This window comes from Sinocyclocheilus rhinocerous, unplaced genomic scaffold (genome assembly GCF_001515625.1).
Source record: "Sinocyclocheilus rhinocerous isolate Xijiao unplaced genomic scaffold, SAMN03320098_v1.1 scaffold2994, whole genome shotgun sequence".
NCBI lineage: Eukaryota > Metazoa > Chordata > Actinopteri > Cypriniformes > Cyprinidae > Sinocyclocheilus > Sinocyclocheilus rhinocerous.
The window spans coordinates 501,958-508,811 of NW_015630025.1; the positions used below are offsets into that span (position 1 = coordinate 501,958).

At 38.1% G+C, this 6,854-nt stretch overlaps 1 protein-coding gene across 1 annotated transcript in view; it reads left to right on the forward strand.

Annotated features, from left to right (window-relative positions):
• Positions 1 to 6,854, forward strand: part of LOC107739762 (cGMP-dependent protein kinase 1-like) — a 142,057-nt gene that overhangs the window by 113,374 nt on the left and 21,829 nt on the right. The gene's annotated exons all lie outside the window — the stretch shown is intronic.

Sequence of the window (6,854 nt, forward strand, 5' to 3'; positions counted from 1 at the left end):
TCTATATAATTTTTTAGCTTTTGTTATTTTAGTGCTTTTTTTTTCTTTTCTTTTTTAAATCGTAATGTTTAAAAAAAGTTAAAAACATTCATTATTAAGTCTTAGGTTTAGTTAACAATAATAATCCTGGTGGAAACTACTGTTCCATTTTTGAATAGTTTTAGGAGGCCTATATGTTGTTTTTAGGGCCTGTACATGCAGTTCATATTCACTCCATTTCAAATAGGCCATGAAGAATTATATCCATTGCCCTAAGCAATAAACAGCACCATCAGATATGTTGTCATGATGGTTCGCCTTATGAAATATAAGAGCCTAACTGCCTATTCACCTTTAAAGCATTTGTTCTGCAAAAATGTTGATATTTACCAGGGGGAAAAATTTTTTTTGTTTGTTTGTCGTTACCTAGATGAGCTCAATTTGTCATGTTGACAAAGCACACATTGGGCTTATTGAGTCAGAGAGAGTTTGGAGACATTTGTTCAAAGGATATTCCCACACGGAATGACATTTATTTTTGTTAAGGAAACAAAGAACACCAAATTGCTGTCGACAGGCTGTTCTCAAGTGTAGACGATATAAGTAATAAGCCCTAAATTGTTAAGTAAAGGACAGCATTGGCTTTTTGTTCCTCTCTTCAGAAACATTGCTTTTGAACTAAATTTCTCATTTGAATGTGGATATGCCCTCCATCATGAATAAAGATGCAGACCAAATCCACTCGGTTTATTATCAAATCCATATGTGCGAGTATAGCTGACCTCCCTCAAACTAATTTAATTAGCACAATATTGTGTTTACAGTTTCTTTTAGGAATAGAAGTGCTACCCTTTTAGAGACGAAATGGAGAAAATTAACCTCTTTTATTGTATTGTTCATTTTCATAATGTTGGGAAATTAATTAAAGTAACAGACTAGCCTTGGGGACATCCTTGTTAATTAAGATTGCATCAATGAATTAAAACTGCTTTGTTTTTAATGTTAAATGCCTGAAGGCCATTCATAAATTCATAGGCTTGTGTTTACAATGCAGCTGTTGGTGTCCTAATATAATACACATCAAGTCAAAACCTAATTTTCAGTGTTTCCCAGCACATTACAATACGTTATTACACTGCTTGCAAGGAAATCCCTCTTTTTTATTTGTCGTCAGTGATTTATTCAATATGAAACATTGAACAGCTGTAGATGTCTAATCTTCTTATGCTGTTGTATTTCACTCATATATATCTCACCGGCCACTTTATAAAGTACATCTCTTCAACTCCATGTTAATGCCAAGAACTAAACATCCAATCACATGGAAACAGCCCAATGCATTTAGGTATATAGGCATGGTCAAGACGATCTGAATGAGGAATAAAGGTGATTTAAGATTTTGAATGTGGCATGGTTGTGGTTGATGCCAGACGTGCTGGTTTGAGTATTTCAGAAACTGCTGATCTACTGGGATTTTAATGTACAACCATCTCTAGTGTTTACAGAGAATGGACCGAAAAAGAGAAAGTATCCAGTGAATGGCATTTGGCTTAAACAACATGCAAGCATGGATCCATCCTGCCTTGTATCAACGGCTCAGGCTGGTGGTGGTGGTGTGGGGGACATTTTCTTGGCACACTTCGGTACCAATTGAGCATTGTTTAAATGCCAAGGCCTCTCTGAGTATTGCTGCTGACCATGTCCCTCCCTTTATGACCACAGTGAACCCTTCTTGTGATGGCTACTTCCAGCAGGATAGCGTGCCATGACACAAAGCTCAAATCATGGTTTTCATGGCAAATCAAGGTCAACTGGTTTCTTGAACATGACAATGAGTTCTCTATACTCAAATGGCCTCCACAGTCATCAGATCTCAATCTAATAGAGTGTGTTTGGAAGTGTGGTGGAACGGGATATTCACATCATGGATGTGCAGGCGACAAATCTGCAGCAACCGCATGATGCTGTCATGTCAACATGGACCAAAATCTCTAAGGAATGTTTCCAGCACCTTGTTGAATCCATGCCATGAAGAATTAAGGCAGTTCTGGAGGCAAAAGCACCCAGTACATATTTTAAACATGACTAAAACTAGATAAAGGATGAATGATGTGAACTGAAAATCAACTTGTAATAGAAGTTCAGAGTGTGGCTTTTACCCTTTTTTAAATATATATTTTGGGAACAAAGAATGATTAGATCAATTCCTCTATGAATCTCACTGTCATGTTTTAAAGGCAGGGCTGATGGACATGATCATGGCCTAAAACTGTGGGTAGAGTGACTAATGAGCTGCATTCATGCTGGGTCCCTGCTGGTCACCTGCTGCAGTTACTGCCCTGACTAAACATGATGAAAACAGTGCTGTGTTCTCTGCTTTGATCTCACGCTCTGTTCTCTCTACATTCTCTCAGTCCCTCATTTCTGCCTCTTTCTCATACTACAAGCTCTCTCTCTCTCGCTCTCTCTCTCGCTTTGTTTATGCTCTGTCTCAGCTGGTTCTCTGCTCTCTTCGCTGGTCGCTGTAGGCTCAGGATTGAAAGCATCTCTGACCATATGTATGAATCTGTCTGACAAAACATCTGTGTAAGTTCTCCTATAGGCATGCTTCATGATGTAACATGCTAGCATCCTGTGCTGATTTTAGAAGTCTGTGCTGATTAGTAAAAGTATGAAAAAATAATGCAATAAAAAAAAGTATCATTTAATTGTGCCCTGACCCATACCCATAACTTCTGTATTCAGCAGCTTTCCTGCCACAGGAGCATTTCAAGATTGTAATATTTTTTTTAAATTCATTTTGCAGTCAACACAGGCCAGCTGCTACGATAGTCATCATGCGTCACCAGACCACTCTTATCAAGAGCCGACAGCACAGACTCAGTGAGGAGTTGTTCACAAAGCATGCATTGTTGCATTCCAAAAAAGCTGGACATTTTTGTGCCAAAACATGACCATTTCCAACTTCTCTCTGGCAATTTGATTTAAATGGGCCATTTTTTTCTTCTGACTTCACAAAGCCATGGCAGTTCAGAATGAGTCGGTTTCAATAAATTATTATTTTTTAGACTTGAAAGAAAGATTCAGTAGTATTCACTTGAATACAGTTGACTCAGCACATTGGGCTATAATAGTAGACTAAATGCCTCATTTCAGGACAAGTGTTTTAAAACTTTTTGACGCTATGGACCTATTGTTAATTTCATTTACGAAAACTATGATGAAAAATATTAATTGATGACCATTGACTCTACTAATTGTAATAAATCCAAACACTTAAACAGCCTCTGTACAATACAAAGTTGTTTTTGAAGTGAAGTGACGTGACATGTGGCCAAGTATGGTGACCCATACTCGGAATTAGTGCTCTGCATTTATCCCATCCAAAGTGCACACACACAGCAGTGAACACACACACGGAGCAGTGGGCAGCCATTTTTTTGCTGCGGCGCCCGGGGAGCAGTTGGGGGTTCGGTGCCTTGCTCAAGGGCACCTCAGTCGTGGTATTGAAGGTGGGAGAGAGCGCTGTACATTCACTCCCCCCACCTACAATCCCTGCCGGTACGAGACTCGAACCCACAACCTTTGGGTTACGAGTCCAACTCTCTAACCATTAGGCCACGACTTCCCCACAAGCATTGGCAGCGGTGGGATAATTGTTGTTGTAATATAAAAAAAGCTTTTGAGTTTTAACAGTTTTCCTAATGTACAGAGTGTGTTAATTTATATGATAATTTAAGGCAACTATATAAGGTAAAATAAACCATATGCATGAGTTGACATTGTTTTTGTGCTTATAGAAGAAAATGCAGTACAGTATTTCTGATGAAACTTCTCAAATTACAGCAATCATTATCAGTTATCATGATTACAATTTTGAGCAAAATAATTATAATGATCTGTTTAACCACTATTGAACATGACTAAAACATGGCGTATGTGAAGTTTCCATTGACTGAAACTAGACTAAAATTCCCAGAGTATTAGTCAATTAAAACTTGACTTGACAAAAAAACAGGATAGGTTGACTGAATCTGGTGAAAACTAAAAAGGACATTTAACACAGGACTTAGACTATAAGACAAGACAAAAAAAAAAATCCCCTTGTAATTTTTGGTGATATTGTTGTCTTAAATGGTGTATGCAAATAAGTGTGCAACTAATACAGTAATGCAACAACAGTATTAGTTATTATCTCCACGTCAAGACCATCTGTTTCAAGTGAGTGGATGTGTGGGATGTGCTGCACTGCCAAATTTCCCGGCACATTGCATATTTTTTCGTACTTTGAAAGCCTGATGGTGAAGCAAACTTATGGTATGGTGTATTTTGCAGTTCAGTGTGGAGAGGGTCATTGCAGAGAACCGCTCAGCATAATGTTCCAGTTTGAATATCTATGGCTTTAATTGATGACTCTCCTGAAACCCATTTGAAGTAGGAAATTACAGCAAATAGCTTTTCATTTTTTAAAAATGAAACCAAATGGGTGCTTGATGATAATGTCCTCCTGGGGAACACAAGGACGAAGATACGAGGTGAAATGAAAATAAGAGTTCCACTCTTCAGTGCCTTTTTTTTCAAGATGGGAATTGACTTTTCATTGAAAAGTTTTCTCTTTCCATAGCATGGTCATTACGATGATGTTCAAGGCCCTAAAACATTGAAAGATTGTCTAGAAAATATATCTTTGTGATCGCAGCATTTTCTTCTTTCAGGATGAAGATATTCCAAATAAGTTGTTTTTTCAAAGACACTCCAGTATCACTCACAATGTCTGTCTCACCTTGAACACATTCAGAAAGGCAATGTATTCAATCTTAGGAAAGTTTTTAAAGACTTTAATGTGAACTTAAGTAAAATGCTTAGTACAATTAGACATTGATTTTTCCTGCAGCATCTAATAGCCTTTGACCAAACTGCAATGTCTTTATCTCTAGTGCCTCAGAAATGTCTCCACCAACCTAAAAGGGCCAGACAGGAGGCATTCAGAGACCCAATTAATGAACTTTAAAGCATAATATAAAGCACAATCTTTCAGAGATGACTGACAGCATTGTGGAAAGTTTAAAAACTGGACACAAAGGCTATGTTCAGACTGCAGGCAAATCAGATTTTTTTCTCAAATCAGATCTTTTCAGGCAGACTGTCTGCACTATTAATTGCAAGTGATCAAATCTGATTTGTGTGTCCAGACATAAACAACTTATCTGCATGGGTTGCTTTGGTTACTATGTAGGCGTACCCACGTTTTTGATAAGGCTTTCAAAACACATGCAGGAGAAATGGTTGTGCATCATCTCATTCTCCAAATAAGCGCCCCTCTTGAGTCGCGGTGCAGAACTCCTCTGTCGCACAACAAAAAAACTTGATGTTCCGTGTTGTACTCACATCCAGCTTTGGCTTTGTTTGAATACTGTATGACTACTTCTTACATTTTCGTCAACGGTTTTGACGTTATCGTTGTGTGTCGTTTTAGGAGTGACACTAGGGTGACCATACGTCCTCTTTTCCCCAGACATGTCCTCTTTTTGGACCTAAAAAAATGCATCCAGCCGAGATTTCTAAATTTCCCAAAATATCCGGGATTCTACAGTCGCCATTCATTGTGTGCATTTTTGTATTAAAGCCCTGCGCAGGACTGTTTTCTTAATCCCCCTCCTGCTGAATTTCTGACCATTACCGCCTGCTCCCGCAAACATTCTAATATTGCATATAATTTTCACGCATCAAGGAGCCGCTATCAATATGTGGAGTATTTAAATCACTTTGGATGCAGCTCGTGTTGGATGCAGGGTTGCCAAATCCGCATTTTGTGCACAGAATTGGGCTGATTTTAAACTGTTGCGGTGGGTTGATTTTCTCCCGTGGTTTAAAGGTTTGAAATATTGCATAAATTACATTTGACTGAAACGTTTGTATTGAAACATTTTGCATTCTACATATGATAAAAATGTGGTAGATGTTAAGTTTTGTGAAGGATGACCACTGGTAGGAAGTCTTTTAGCTGTGTTTATGATCAGTCTGCATAACGGTGACTGTAAAGTCTTTTTTGACATATTTTGAGTTTTGATATTTGGAATATGGTCATTGCGCTACTTTGGGGACTATTCTAACCCCCCTGAAACTCAACAACCCCCTACACTGTGGGGTATTTTGAGCTGAAACTTCACAGACACATTCTGTGGACACCTGAGACTTATATTAAATATTGTAAAAAGGGGCATAATAAAGGGGCTTTAAATCAGATATGAAATATCTGATTTCATGTTTTCTTTTTTTCCCCCAGACTTTCAAAGTCCCATCTGGATATATGCAAAAACAAAAAAGAAAAAAGCTTTTTGCTGACAGGCTGAACATGGACAAAACATTCACAATGAAGTTCCCAATGTATAAATGCTCTTATCTATGGAGAAAATGAATTCAAACCAGTGGTCTCAAACTCAGTTCCCAGAGTTTAGCTCCAATCCTAATTAAACACACTTGAAGAAGCTCATCAAGGCCTTCAAGATTGATATAAACTTCCAAGCAGGTGAGTTAGAGCTGGTTGCAGGGCTATGGCCTCCAGGAACTGAGTTTGAGGCCACTGATTTAAGCTATAACATATAAACCATGACTGTGAGCGCTTTTCTGTCAAACAAACAAACCAAGAAATAAATAAATAAATAAAATAGAAATTGCAGAATTTCCTGTGAGAGTACCTTCCCTGTCCATAATCCTGAAAAGAGATCCACCAATCAAATAAGCCGCTGTTACCAAGGAAACGAGAATTGTTCCATTGCTCGGTAGTGACCACACACTCCCAGTGATTTCATCAAGATGACTCCCTACACTTTTAGAAAGACTGAAATAGCATTTTCTTGTAATATATATATATA